General features: G+C 43.0%; 1 non-coding gene across 1 annotated transcript; it reads right to left on the bottom strand.

Annotated features, from left to right (window-relative positions):
* Positions 1-12,874: 12,874 nt before the first annotated feature.
* Positions 12,875-12,947, bottom strand: TRNAK-UUU (transfer RNA lysine (anticodon UUU)). The gene has a single exon. It is a non-coding gene; the product is annotated as a tRNA-Lys (tRNA).
* Between the last annotated feature and the right edge of the window lie 2,053 nt (positions 12,948-15,000).

The raw sequence follows: 15,000 nt of genomic DNA on the forward strand, positions 1-15,000 counted from the left end.
TGAGTTTGTTGTGCCCCGCTCTGTGGACAGACCCTGGCAAAGTGTCCCTGCTGTCTACAGATATTACATCGGCCCGTCACACCTTGACACTGCTCTGTCGCATGTCTGCCTCCACAAAAACTGCAATAAACACCTGTATACTCTAAACTCTGGCCAAGACCTCTCTGTCGTGACCCACTGGAGCTCGACGAACTGCTCCCTGATCTCTTAAACTGTCTACCTCTCGCTTTCAGAAAATCTTTCTTGCTACTACTACTGCTTCCACTATCAAATCGAGAAGGAGGTGGTGGAAACTGGGCGGCGGGCTGTTGCGGTCTCTGACTCTGAGCACTATATGAAGCTCCTCGCTGTCGAATCAATCCATCCTCGGCTCCTTTCGCTCTGTTCAGTGCATCAGAAAAAGTGTTGGGTCGTCCCGTGTTCACCAAAGTAAAGACGTCAGGGTTTATGCCATTGATGAACTGATCAGCGACCGTTTCATCACTTCCTGCTACATGTGGCGCAAATCAGAGCAAGGAAGAAAACTTGGCAACATATTCTTCAATGTTCCACTGCCCCTGTCGTAAGTTTGCAAATTCTGCCCCTTTGTCTTTTCGATACGACACTGGAAAGAAACGTTGATAAAACTCATCTTTAAATACCTTCCAAGTAATATCGATACCTCGATGCTCCAATGCTCTTTTCGTGGTAAGCCACCAACTCTTCGCCACTTCTTGCAACTGATGCCCTATTAATTTCACTCTTCTTTCATCTGTATAGGCAAGAGATTCAAACAGCATCTCTATATCGTCTAGCCAACTCTCACAATCCACTGCAGTCTCAGTACCCTTCAAGGTCGGAGGATGAAATGACTGAAACCTCTTCAATAAAGTCTCCATCGGTGTTGCAGTAACGTCCATCTGAGTACCTGACGTACTACCCTGTTCTGGCACTTGACCTGCGGCTGGTTGTGGTATTCTTCGAGGAGGCATATCTAATTATCAAACGGATTAGTACACAATCTATACAGTCTGTCTCAGCCCTCCTCTGATCATATACCTCTGATCCAGAATCGGTTCTGATTCAGTCTTTGCAATTAGATGCTAAAATCAACTCAGATAACAATACAACAGATAATAGTGAAAGCAATAAATCATGACGTGTGCTAGCATGATATAAGTAAGGAAGACGACTCGATCTAACCCGCTCACTCTCTTCTATCTCAGTCTATACAGAACCTACTGCTCTGATACCACCTGTTATGGCGACCCGGGCTCTAACTCGATTATCTTTTGGGATTAATTGGGTCTTTGCTAGAAAATAAGGGTCAAAATTTTGCTTTTAACATTAAATCAAATGTATACATGAAGCATAGAACTATTCTTTATTCGATTAAACAAACATAATGTACATACAAGTCTGTTTTAGTACAATCATATACTAGTGTTCAGAAATTCCAGTACACGTCAAGTACAAAACGACTAGTAATCTGCTATGCCCGAAATCACCACAATATCTTCATCTCTCATCTTGCTCGCGACCCTGATCCTGCCCCACCTGTCGTTATGTACGCATACAGACACAACAACAGCCGGAAACTCTGGTGAGAACAAATCCCAGTATAAAACTTGTATACATGCATGTCATGCAAATAAATACAAAATCATAACACATAAATCAGTAATTATGACACACTAGTGAATACAGATAAAACTCTTCAACTCTTATTCTTTGACTCGACTCATATCTAAGTCTAGGGATCCCGGTGTGAATAAGACGTAACAAGTCTCCCACCTACTCTCCCAATCGGGGTGGCGGTACGTCTTATTCCTAGACTTCGGTCATATCTGTATCGAATGTCTACAATCGGAGATGATCTGCTCCTATGTGTCGATACACCGAACTTCTAGTTTGACAATATGTCAATGACTCCTATCTCAATTGCTTGAATACAAATCTATAAACACGACATAATCATAATCAAACATAGTTAAGAATCTAGTATGTGATTTTGGGAAACTCGTATCCAGTCTGAATCGAGTCATGTCTTTCCGTGTTCACATGAATTATACTTTTCGTGTCGAACAATCTTTCGTAGCCGACGTCTCAAGTTCAAAGTGGCCAATACAAATCTGAAATGGCAATGTATAGATGCATTCTATCAAGACACAACTCAAGGCCACTCATATACAAATCATATTCAATCTCGGTAACAATCGACGGCATAACGGCGTAATCTTTCGATACCGGTCAATCCAACATCAATAATCTATAACCAACAACTCATAATTCTCATCATAGCAACATCTACTATACTGAAATCTGTATGTACTCAAGTCAAGACATGCTGGAATTTCATATAAAATGCATACGATATCATTTCTTCGATTCGGTTGCGAATAAACGTTCTTCGATATCACAAGAACACATAGTCTAGTGAAATTCACAATTTCCCCAACATCAATATCTCAAATCATACAAAAACATAATAATACTTACATCCCCTTGAAGCTAGCAATGAGAGGAACACGAATCTAGCCTCGGATTCAAATTCGGTTAGCCGGATCTTGCAAAACCAAGTGTTGAAGATGAAAATGTTGAAGGATTTCTCAGAGATCCTCGGATGCAATTCTGAAGAAGAATGACTTTGGAAACATATATATTGCATGTAAAGTACACCTGGCGTATTTTTCATTCTACACGTCTCGCGCATATGCGCGCCCTCAACCGGCGCATATGCGCGAGACCTACTGTCTCGGCACTTAACAATTTTATCTGCTGGCGCATATGCGCGCCCCTTCTCGGCGCATATGCGCCAACTTCTCTGGACATCTCGAGCATATGCGCGCCTCTTGTCGCGCATATGCGCGAGACCTTCGTCTCAGCATCTCTTGGACTCACTCAGCTCGCGCATATACGCGCCCACCAGCCGCGTATATGCGCGAGACCTTCGGGTCTCACACAAAATCGCACATAATTACAACTCAATAACTCCAATCCAAATTCGACGTGCTCTATCTATAATCATATCAATGAATCAATAAATCGGCTCAGATTAACAGGATAAAAATCTCGGGCATTACATCCTATCTTTAGTGATGTTTTAAATTGAATCAGCTGCAAATGAGCTATACAGCACGACTGACTTTTCACTTTTAGAGAGTATGAGGGCGGCTATAGGCAATGAGAATGAAGATTTCAGTAAAATAATCGACCATTTTCTAGCATCAACTAGATAAGAAAATTGATTCACTTATACTTATGAAAGGAAAGAAGAGAATAGTTTGCGCTATGTTCGATATGCGGATGACCTTATCTTAGCTATAAAAAGCGGGGTCGAATCAGAAGTAGTATACAAAAAATGGAAGAAGGTTTTTCAAATAGCGCTCCATGACCTACGGCTCGAAGCAACATTGCTAGAGCTTTTTCGAGGATCAAGTAAGCCCCGCGAAAGGCTAGTCCTAGGATTGCTTGTCTCAATCAAAACAAAACAAAATAAGTGGTAGGTTGGTGATACGAGTTCCTTTCCATAAATGGAAAAAAAAGCTTACTTTGGCATATATAATAAAATAAAAAGAAAGAGTCCCACCCAAGTGCAACCACACTAGCAGGAAAATGAAATGAAAGCAGAAATGGATCTGTGTCACTTTATCACTGTCTGTATGCTTGTCTTCAAGAATCAATCAACCAAACAAAGAAGCAATCAAGAAAGAAAGTTGAGGTATCAAAGTCTATCCTGTCTTCTTTCTTTTCTGTCTATCAGTTCAGTCCTTTCTAAAAAACTAGTATAACTGCTAAGTAGAGGGAATGGATGAATTGGTTTCAAAGACCTTGACTCTACTCTGTTCCCGTTCCGTTGGCTGGACTAAATGTACTAAAGGTAGCTTCTTTCCTGTCTTGCTTTCTGTCAACCAGTCCGATCCCTTTCTCAAATTCCTTGTCAACAGGTCCTAAGATAGCTTCTTCTGCATTCGAACTCCGAACTACTCCTCAGGCCGATTGAATTTCACCTCTGAAAGATCTAGGACATCGATCTCTGTACACAAAAACGCGAGTTTCAAACCCGAATCACTCATGAGGGTCCGTTCTCGTGCCTTTACTTCTATCTAAAAGAGGCCCTTCTGCCAAGAGATCAGATCGTAGGCTGAAAGATAGACCTTTGAAAGGTAAAGGATGGCACAAATGGACTACTCCTTTGCCTGATCGATTCCTCCTAACATTAAAAATTCGTACCACTCTGGGCTCTAGGGTTGAAAAAGGGGCCGCACAAACCAAACATTCCGCCAGCAACAATCTAATGCCTGGTTGGTACAATCAAAAGGGTCAAACTTTGTTCGTTAGCTGAACCAGTTGTTCCTGCTTCTACCACTCACTCGCATGCCTAAGCTCGTTTCGTTGCTTGAATGTTTGTATGCAGATAGTCCCAGGTGTCTCTTATCAATAGATACATTCTCGGAGTGCTCATTTCGTAGGGGAGGAGTCAAATAAAGAACTCCATTCCGCATACCTTTTCTTCCTCAGTTCGTTCGAGATCTTTCTTCTAGTTCTTATATTTGGATATCTTCTCCGTATCCTGTGTTATCAACATTAGCAACCTTCCAATCTTTAGGAACAGTTGGTTCATACTGGTAACAACTATTTAGCTCGGGGTACACATCTTTTATCCAATGCTTTTCTCGTACCGCAACATTGGTCATCAGGAGAACGCTGGCCTTTTCTTGCTTCTTCTCTTGCGTACCCTGTCTTATGCCATGGAGTCTCTCTTCGCTCCGCCCCTCCTTCGTTCGAGCGTCTATCCTTATCTCTTTTCATGCCTTTCTCGCGCGTATCTCTTCTATGTCTATGCGGGCCTCTTCTCTGTGTTCTAATCCTCGGCCATTGCTTCGTGCTAGGCAAGGACAAGACTCTAAAGCCTGCCTTCATCCGCTTGTTCATTGAGGTTCGATAGAGTTGAAGTGAAGAAATCTGTCGATTACCTATTCTGTGGTGTCATTCCTAGTATATGAATGAAACTATTTTGGTCATCTAGTCAGTAGCTCAGTAGCTTCAGTCTTCTACTACTAGTCTAATTGGTCATTCCATTTTGCTTCAGTCTCTTATTCATTCATATCAGAAGCTTGGGGATCATGCTCTCATGCTATCGGTTTCATCCAACACAACACTCTTAAGGCAGATATCACTCGATTCCATAAGAATCCTCTATGCGGTTGGGGAGTTGCTCCTGCCAAACAAAAAAAAAAAAGCGAAACCAACTGCACTTTACTTTATCGGATAGGCTTTCCTCTCTAACTCTACCGGATGCTTGTACCGATCATACGAAAGTACCAAGCTAATCTCTATTGAGAGGTCGGTAAGGGAATGCAATTGGCTAAAGCTAAAGGCTATCAGTGGAAAAAGAAAGCCATCCATGTATTGGTTTATACCAAAAATACAAACCAATTTCTCTGAATACAATCAGTAGTCTTCCTTACCCCCCTTATTAGCTTTAAAGACTATCCTTTCTTCTAGAAGATACATTCTGAATGAGCTTAGATAGGAACGAGCTTAGTGAAATCATTATTGAAATAAGTTTGTTTGAGCCAGAACTCACTCTAAGAAGGAGAGCCCCTCAGCCAAGAAGAGCAGGCCGGAGACTTTTGAACGGTGCGCAATATCGGCTATTTGGCTCAGTCAGCTTCAAAGCCGTAGCGCGCTACCCGCTAGGTTCAATCAAATCAATGAATCAGATTCCCACTTACCTGCCCAGTGGGGATAGAGACTATCAAGTCGACGTTCCTCAGGACTTGCCCGGAAGGGAGAATAAATCTCGCTTTCCGATGCGATATCCGATATATGATGTGATTTGCTGACTTATCCTACAGGTTTGTTTCCGCTTTATTTACTAATTAAGGCGAGTTTCCTTCCTAACCCCTTTTGCACACTAATGGAACTTCTAATACTTCCTTCCACAGTAACAGGCATTCGCCCATAAGCAGGTGGGACTTCTTACTTTAGGGTGGCATGGATGTCTTTAAAGGAGCTGCTTTTAAGCTCGAAGAAATGAAGAAGAAGATTTTCTTTGTTCTACCGCTTTAGAGCTGGATGCCCCCAATCGTATGCAATATAGCCTATATAAGAGAAAGAGTGCCTCACGTCGACTGAAAGCCCGGATCAATGTCATATCACACTGGCGCAACCTGACACCTATTTTTCACGAATGCCCTCTTTCGTAAGAGAGAAGGGCTTTGTTTTCAAATACGCTCTTTGGCTCTTGTGCTAGAATCGGTATACGAATAAGCTCTTTGTCAAATAGGTTATTTTCAAAGAGGAGAGGGTAAGTAACAGCTAGCCTTATTGGCCTGGCTTTTAAAAGTTGGAGAATACGCATCCCTTGAAGGTGTCGCAAAATTGCTTTGAGGGAGAAGGTATGGAATTCCAAGGTGAAAGAAATAAGACATCCAACATCTTCTATGAATCAAACATCTCCGGATCTAAATATTAGGTGAAACGAAGCAACAGTCTCTGTTGAGGAAAGAAGGAAATGTTTTAAGGTCTAGAATAGAAGCAAGGGACTCTCTTACAACAGATTCGGAAAAAACAAGCTCTCTCTTGGCCTGCCCCTCAAAATGCCTAAAAAACGGGGTTTAATGCAATCGGTGAATCGATAGAAGGCTCGGTCTCAAACAGACCTACAGTTCGTATTCCTGCTTTCAACCTATAGTCCATTCCTAGCTTGCCTTATTCTTNATTCTCCTTGCCGAGTTTTGCTTCAGAGTCTGTGTCACCACCCTAGGTTGGCTTCCCTTCTGTGTCAACGGAACATCTAAATTCCAACTATTATCTGTGGGTGGGGTTATGTTCTAGTTGTTGATACTAAAGAATCGTTCTTTCTTCCATGGCGAATGAAAAAGTAAAGGCTGATCAGGTTGACTTCCGTCTGATTGGAATTTAGTAGTTGGATAGGTTTCTTTTGTTTAGGACATCATCTGCTCTGGCGAAAGCAGTTTGATCATCTATGGCAGAAACTGACTCAGTAACCAAAGTTATGGAAAAAGATCCAGCGAGGGCAGATCCTTTAGACGATTAGTTGGGGGTAGGTGATTCGGCTACATCAACTACTCAAGCATCTTAAGTGGTAACATATGGTCCAGCAACGGAAACCGATGACGTGATATAAATTTTCTCGCCTAAAGTCTCCGGTTCCGGGATAGCGTACTCTCCAACAGTGGAAAATGAAACGAAAGACGGTCATCTTTTTCGAATAGGAGCTAGCAGCACTCGATGAAATGAAAGGAGTTCTAAGTCAACGACAGAAGTTTGATTATATATTATCGTCCGCAGCGGAAATTGGATCATCTAAAGTACCCGATGGGGTGTGAAAAGCCTAGTTATTGTAAAAGCCCCCACTTCCAGTTGAAGGAAAGACAGATCAGTACCACCCCTCTCTTCCTATTCTTAAAAAAAACACTCTTGGCATAACCAACTATTGGGTCCATGTAACATCACATCATAATACAACTCCTTGAGAAAGCCTGGCATGTGAATCGCCTCGTCCCCAATCACTGTCCGAACAAGGTCAGGCATGTTCCATTCTGGGGGTAATTGCTTACCGGTTCTCACCACCCACTCCGCGTATTCATCACAGATTCTCTCAAATATCCGCTCACACTCAGGTGGAGCGCGCGTCCGACCTAGTTGAAGAGGTACTTGACGAGAAAGACACAGACTATTCTCATCATCTATCATAAAATATAAATCACTGGGCGTTGGATTCCCATAGAGTACAAGCGAATTTCCATTCATGACAGACCACTTTTTGACTGCTCCGCTCCCCCCCTCTACTACCCAATTCCTGTCTTCGGAACTACGAAGATAGGTGACTTTCTGCGATGGCCCTCCACCTCGTTGGGAAAAGTGAAAGGAAATAACAAGCCCTAAACTAAATACCAACTAGCAGCTTATCAACCACCGAACACAGACTCATGTTGGCGATGCCATGGTCAAGTAAGAGGACGACCCATTCACCTCAAAAGAAAAATATCGCCTCTCAAGTAAGCCAAACGATTGACGTCAAAGAAAAGGACCACCCACCCAGCGTCTTTCAGCCAAGTACTTCACAAAAAGAGTGGAAGGCACAACTAATTGAAATTAGAGGATATTTTATGTACTGTAAAAGTTGCTCGGAAGAAGAATCACGCCTCCAGTCGATTCTACTTCATGTCTGACTAGATAAGTCACAAGGCCTGTCCTTCTTCAGGCCCAGGTCATCTAGTCGGGGAGACCCCCGCACTTAATATAAAGGAGATGTAGTTGACCAGTCATAGAACCGGCAAGTCGGCAATAGGAAAAAAGCAAGTAATAACGTGGATAAGACTAGACCCCCTCCTCTATCCTGTGACCCTTGCCCAAGTGAGGACCTTACTCCAAAGACAGCTAAGAATGTGCTCCCAACTCAAGAAAAGGACGCTTGGCAAGAAGAGGAAACCCCTCGTGAAACAAGTCCTCCAAGAGGAAAGAAGACCGGAGGCCACCTGGGATGCTCTAAATGGGAATGGATATGGATTACTTGGAGCCGAACGCAGGGCGTGAATAGAACGATAGGTGACGAACTTTCCATAAGAGTACGTTTCTATCTTCAGACTCTAAGAGCTAGAAGGAGAGGTACTTATGGCAGAACGGGCCGATCAAAGAAGCATGCATTTACATTACAGACAGGAATGCGATAACCTGCTCGAATAGGCCAAAAGATATGGAATTCCCCACTGGGGGAGAAGTTGGTAGAGAATGACTAGAGGTATCCAATCGGCTGAAACCGGCTCCGATATTTTCTTATCTTAAGAAGAAAGAAAAGGATGTCGGGCGAATAAGGAGATAGCGGCGGCAAAATCTAAAGTCCTTGAGGGGATCTCTTACTTCAAGAACTGACACAAAACTATGGATAGATCCCTGGTTGAACGGCTCACCGTTGATCCACCAGCCATCTAGGTCCCACCCGACCGCAGTGGAAAGGGTTTAGTCAATTAGCTCATCATAAATTGAAAAACCGACGAGTGGGATAGGAACCAGATTCTCCACCGATAGAATGAGGACATTGCAAATCAGATCATAGCTAGAGAGCGGCCCCTTTCGAACCATCTCTCAGCATCAATCCAATTGCCTTACTTACTTCCCTGAAAGGAGTGAATACCAGACCTGTTTTCTGTTGCTAAATAGACAAGGCTTCCATTCCTATTAAAAAAGGAATCTCAGATGCCTGTAAAAGCTCTTGTTCATCGTCTCTTGATGAGCACTCGTTGAGAGCGGCATAAAGCCTTTGTCCTTGAACTGATCGCTACCTTAGCCCCCATAAAGGGGTCTTTTTAGAGCAGTCAAAGAAAGTTTGTTCTTAAAATAAGAGAATCCCACCCCAGGGCTTCTTCACTCAAGCAACACTCAAACGAAGTCCTATTGTCACCCCCAGCCTGAGGTAGTCCCCATAGAAAGTTCCCTCGAATGTAAAAGGATAGGGATTCCTATGATCGAATACCAGCAGTAGCTGAATTCCTTTATATCCCCTATGTTGAGGAATCGGTTACCCACTTTTGAGGAAAGGATCCGATCTTGACCTTCAAACTCGAAAGCAGCAGGCAAAAGCCACAGCTTGTTTTGTTCCAGGCGAGTGTGCTCTTTTCGAAGAGGTAGGTAAGGTCGGTCTGGTCTCTCCTGTGGAGATCTCAGGCTTGTCTATGGTGAAAGGGAAAAAGCAAGCTTTCTTCGTATGATGAAGACGANTCATAGAAAGCATCACCGTGAATTTTGGATCAAATTGCTATGTATATCAATCAGAAATGGAATACTTCTACTATCTGCGTGTAACCTTCCTAACAATTTGTAATTTCCTCTACTACCATTAGCCAAAATGAGCTCTCGGGGGAACCCACTTCCTCTTCTTTTTGCCACTTTCGTATTTGACGTAAGCGCCTATCAACGTCCATAGTATCAAGGTGGTTCTCCAGGATTATTGAGATGCTCTTTTTTTGTTCTGTCGGCGAGCCTGGCAACCCCATCCAGAATAAGGCACCCTTTTCAACAGCCTTTTCGGCTAGGTTAAATGTTGGTCACGACCTTTCATTTGATTGTTGAGTTATAGTTTCATTTATTAGTCCAGTCGGGAGTGCTGAATTTTTATTATACAGAGGAAGACTTTCTGTCCACGCGGGCAAGTTTTTGGAGCTACTTTCTTGTTCTATTCTAATGACTTCGTCCTGCGCTTCAAATGCGATCTATTCTTTATTTAGAATCAAGTCGGCCTTTTCTCAGTCTTCATAGGTATTCTCGAGGTCAATGAGATGCTCTAGTCAAGATGAAATTGGGGGAAGTTCGAAAGGTTGCAGTGTTGTTTAGTCTCAACATCCGGGTGGATACCTTAAGAATTAAGTCTGGAATTCCATCTTTTGGTGGGCTCTCTAAGTCAGTTCATTCCCGCCGAGGTTATTAAATATAAATAAGAAATACAAGAGGGCTAGGCCTAGGAGATTTCCGCTATGAAACCCGATAGGAAGGTCATGGTTTGTGTCTACTCCTCTGAGTACGGGATTAGGCACAGAATCATCAGTTGTTTAATCGATTCAATCTCAGTCAATGGTCCACTTTCTCCTAGAAGGCAACAAAGGGGTAGGATAAGCTAAAAAAAAGCATTGGAGAACGATTGTGGTGGTCAAGATAGAAAAAAATCTTTGAACAAGCACTGGGCTGGAGAATGGCAACGAAACTTCTTGGTGATCCAGTCAAGCAAGGGCAAAAACTACCAGGCCCAGGCTTTGATCACATTTTTATGGTGTCGATCACAACTTTTTTTTGGAAGCTCTGAAGTTTCTTTCTCATGCGCGGTCCTCAACAAACATGACATTTGGCAAGCAACACTCTAAGCGAATAAAGATTGAAAGGCCTGGAGGTAGCCCCGCCAGCTTTCGAAAGATGGGTTTTAAAGAGAGATTATGACTCTAGTTAGGATTAGAACTCTAAAGAGATGGGCAAGTTGGATCAGAGCTTTTCCGTAGCTATGTCCCTTAACCAATCAAGCCTTACTTTTCCTTGTCTTCTTTTGTTTCCTGCCCCGGTTAGCTAGGCCCACTAAGGCTAAGTAAGAGAATAAGAAAGAAGGCTTTTTTTCATGTTCCCGCCCGGAGATCTTTTCTTACAAACAAAAGGGCAACTAATCATAGCATAGACGTGGTCTAGCCACTCCACATTAGTCCCCTAACAAAAAAGTAGCAAGCCCCTTTGGTGGACAATGCATGCATGAGAATGACCCCAAGTTGCAGCTGGAAAGATAAGTTCGCAAGCCAGTCTGCGAAAAAGTTGGCTTCTCTGTAGACATGTTGGACTCGAATCGTCAATTCTCACGCTAACATCGGATACTATGAAAAATGGATGCCTTTGGGTTTGACTCATAACAACCCTTCTCAAGAAGAAAGTTTTTGAATCGACTTCAAGTGCATAAAACACCTCCCACCCCACCCCAGGTCCTACACTCCATTCAAACCTTGGAATACACCCCGCTCTAGTCAATTAGCAGGTACCAATCATGTACTCCAACCCAGAACACCAAGCTCCTGCTAACCCCACCTAAGACTGAATTGAACCATCCGAGTGATAAAAAATATTTGAAAATCTTTACCTACTCTCACACCACTTCCCACATATGTACTATGATCTCTCGTGCCCGGTGAAGAATGCTCACAACAGGGTCACCTTCTACCCGAAACTCATCCTCAAATAGATACTTGTTTCGCCAATTCCAGATCATCCAACTCGCTAGCCCGAACTGGCCACTGAAATTCTTCAAACAAGCCAAAGCTACCTCTTAAGTTAGCAAGAGTCCAGTCATGAAAGGTCCATGTCCATTGATAAGAAATTATAATAATCTTTTTTATTAACTAGCTGCAGATATATGAAAAAGAAAGCACTTTTTACAAGTCTATAATTGCATGTAAGGAAGATTTAACTACACCGTGAGCAAAGAAAGGCTTGAGCTTGCCATCTTCTATGGAATCTTAGTACCGCACATACCGTAAGCTCCTTTCTTTTTTGCACAAAGGAAGATATTTTCCTATCAAGTTGATGAAGAAAGAACATCGTACTCTTCTTCGTCTTTTCGGCCCCCCACTCATACTGATACTGATTGTGCTTTCCATGTTTGCCATATTATATATTCCGTATGTAAGGTCTTGGTCTTACTTAAGAAGTATAGTGAGTTTCATTGATTGCGTTTCTACGCTTTCAAAAAAGTCAGTTTTTTGGGATGTTCATGTCCTTCGCTGGCTCCGATACATTTACATAAAAAAAGGATTTGTGGACCGACCGAACGGTGGGGCCTCCCATGTGGCGCACCCTCAGACCAATAGAAGGGGATTTCGAACTAAGCTAACGAAGGTGATTCGCTCCAAGCCGAAAGAAAGCGCTCAAGGGATTATGTCGAGATCAGGTTGTGACAGTGGAACAATCCATGCAGCAAATCTATTTGTGATGGTCAAATAAAGAAATTCAAAAATTGGCTCCGATACAAGAGATCGGCCCCGAAGCAAGGTATGGTATGGTGGATGCCAGCAACTTTCACTTGTTAGGAGTAGGGGGGCTGAACAAAGAGCTCTTTGTATAGGTTGGGTTTTCTGGGCTTTGATGCTTACCTCATTATTATGAAAAGGGGAAGGTTTTCTAAAGGAGCTTTTCAGCCCTTTTGCTGGATTGTTGGTCCGCCCTATAGTATAGAATGAATAAGGAGAGGTTTATCGATGACCGAGCCACTCAACTACTACTCCTTACCTCACCCCCTTGTCACTTAAAGGGCGAAGTCGCGGAAGCGAGTCTAAAGGCCAAAGAGTCATCTTTGAAGCCACGAATTAGTCCTTACTCATAGTAGAGTGTAAGGCAGGTTTGGGTATAGCAGGACTTGAACCTGCGACCATTAGGTTAAAAGCCCAATGCTCTACCAACTGAGCTATACACCCCAAAAAAGATGTAGTAGGAAATAAGGATTGGTGCGGAAAAGAGGGTGGCCCCCCTTCTTCTCATCATATTAAAGGAGCGCGGCTCTGTATGAGGCTCGTACTACAGAGCAAGCGAAGAAAACGTAAGGGCGCGCGTTAGCACTCCTGCAAGAAAACGGCCTAGCTAACGCGCCCCTTTATTTATTAGGTTGGGTACTTGTTTCCACTCATTGAAGATTCTATCTAAAAAAAAAACTCAACGGGGGATACTAAAATTGCTCTCACTGACACCATTTACGAGAAGGTGAGGGCGGCTTTCTTTCCAGCCGCTCAACTGTTCGAGCTTGGTTCCGATTCAACAAAGGTAGAATGCCTGGTCGAAGGCCCAGTACAGTAGGTAGCAGGCGTGTTTTGGCTCCCGAGCGAGAACGAGAAATAGGCGATGCACCATCCTTGCTGCTACGTACGTTTTCCTTGACAGATTCAGCCAATTGAATCCACACTCAAACTCAAAGGAGGACCACAAGCTCGGGGCTCGACGAAACAGAAAGTATCAGCATTAAGAAACTTCTTGGGGAGCAGTGAAAGAAAGAGCCCGGCATTCATTTTTTCATGAATATGAATATTCATAGCTGAGTCTACTAAAAGAGGGACCAGTCTCATCGTGGTGATTAGAGGACACCTCTAATGTGACACGTTCCCTCCCAGTTATATGATCANTCCGGTAAGTAGTCTTTTATAAGGCGCAGAAAGCACTCTTTCAAATAGCAAGGATGAAAGCGTAAAATGGGCAGGGCAGGAGATTAGTCATTGAGACAGCCAGTGAAAGAAAGTGAGAGGAGGCCAAGGGCTAGGGGTTCGATTGGAGTCAATAAAGGGAGAGGGCTTTTTTTGACTACTACTATTACTAGGAAATAGAGGTCTAATGCTAATATCTATAAAGATTTCCTTTCTTCGCGAGTCATTTCTTTTCCTTTTGGAATAAAATCTCCCTTATCGATGTCGGGACAGCCGAGTTAGTTTCAGTGCCCGTAACAGCAGTTGCAAGCTAGCAAACAAGTGAGACAGAAAGCTCGCATTTTAGGGCCAATTAGGCCAATGGCAATCCAAGAGTCCATTACAGCCAGCGAGCTAGTTTAAGAGAGAAGGGCTTCCATTTTTCTTCCTTTTGTCTTGGATCGAGGAAGAGTGAAGATCAGGATTTGATGCTCTTTTGAGACAGCTTTCAATATAACATAGAGCTCTGCCCTTCTGGCTGTCCGCTAGTCAGGAATGGAACCAACCAGCAAAAAGCATTAATGCTGCAAAGATCAATGCACCGATTGCGGTGCAATAAAGTTGTAATTCACTAGTTATTCCTGATGCTCGTCAAATTTGAAAAAAATCAGAGGTTATTTGTATTCCTCGGAAACCCCCGCCCACATCACCATTCAATATTTCTTGTCCCACTATTGGCCAAACCACCTGGGCACTTGGCCCAATGTGAGTTGGATCACTTAGCCATGCTTCATAATTGGAAAAACGAGCACCGTGGAAATACATGCCGCTCAGCCAAAGAAAGATGATGGAGAGTTGACCAAAATGAGCACTAAAGACTTTTCGAGAGATCTCCTCCAAATCACTGGTATGGCTATCGAAATCGTGAGCATCAGCATGTAAGTTCCAGATCCAAGTGGTAGTATCTGGTCCTTTAGCTATTGTTCTTGAGAAATGACCCGGTTTGGCCCATTCCTCGAAAGAAGTTTTTACGGGATCCTTATCCACCAAAATTTTTACTTCTGGTTCCGGCGAACGAATAATCATTGAGTCCTCCTCTTTCCGGACAACACATACAAAGAGACCCGCCAACAGTCAAAATGAGTAAACCTTTGAGAGATTTTTCTATAATTAGTTTGTTTCTCTTTTTTCTATCTCCCATTTATGTCTTTTCTTTAGTTCTTTACTAGAACAATTATGATCTGGAAGTCGATCCGGGGCAAGTGTTCGGATCTATTATGACATAGCCACGAGGCGCTCAACGGACCTTTTAACTCTCATAAAACCCTTTTGGAGCTTTGGATTGATGCAAAAACGA

The sequence above is a fragment of the Primulina huaijiensis genome, chromosome 11, assembly GCF_012295235.1.
Source record: "Primulina huaijiensis isolate GDHJ02 chromosome 11, ASM1229523v2, whole genome shotgun sequence".
Classification (NCBI taxonomy): Eukaryota; Viridiplantae; Streptophyta; class Magnoliopsida; order Lamiales; family Gesneriaceae; genus Primulina; species Primulina huaijiensis.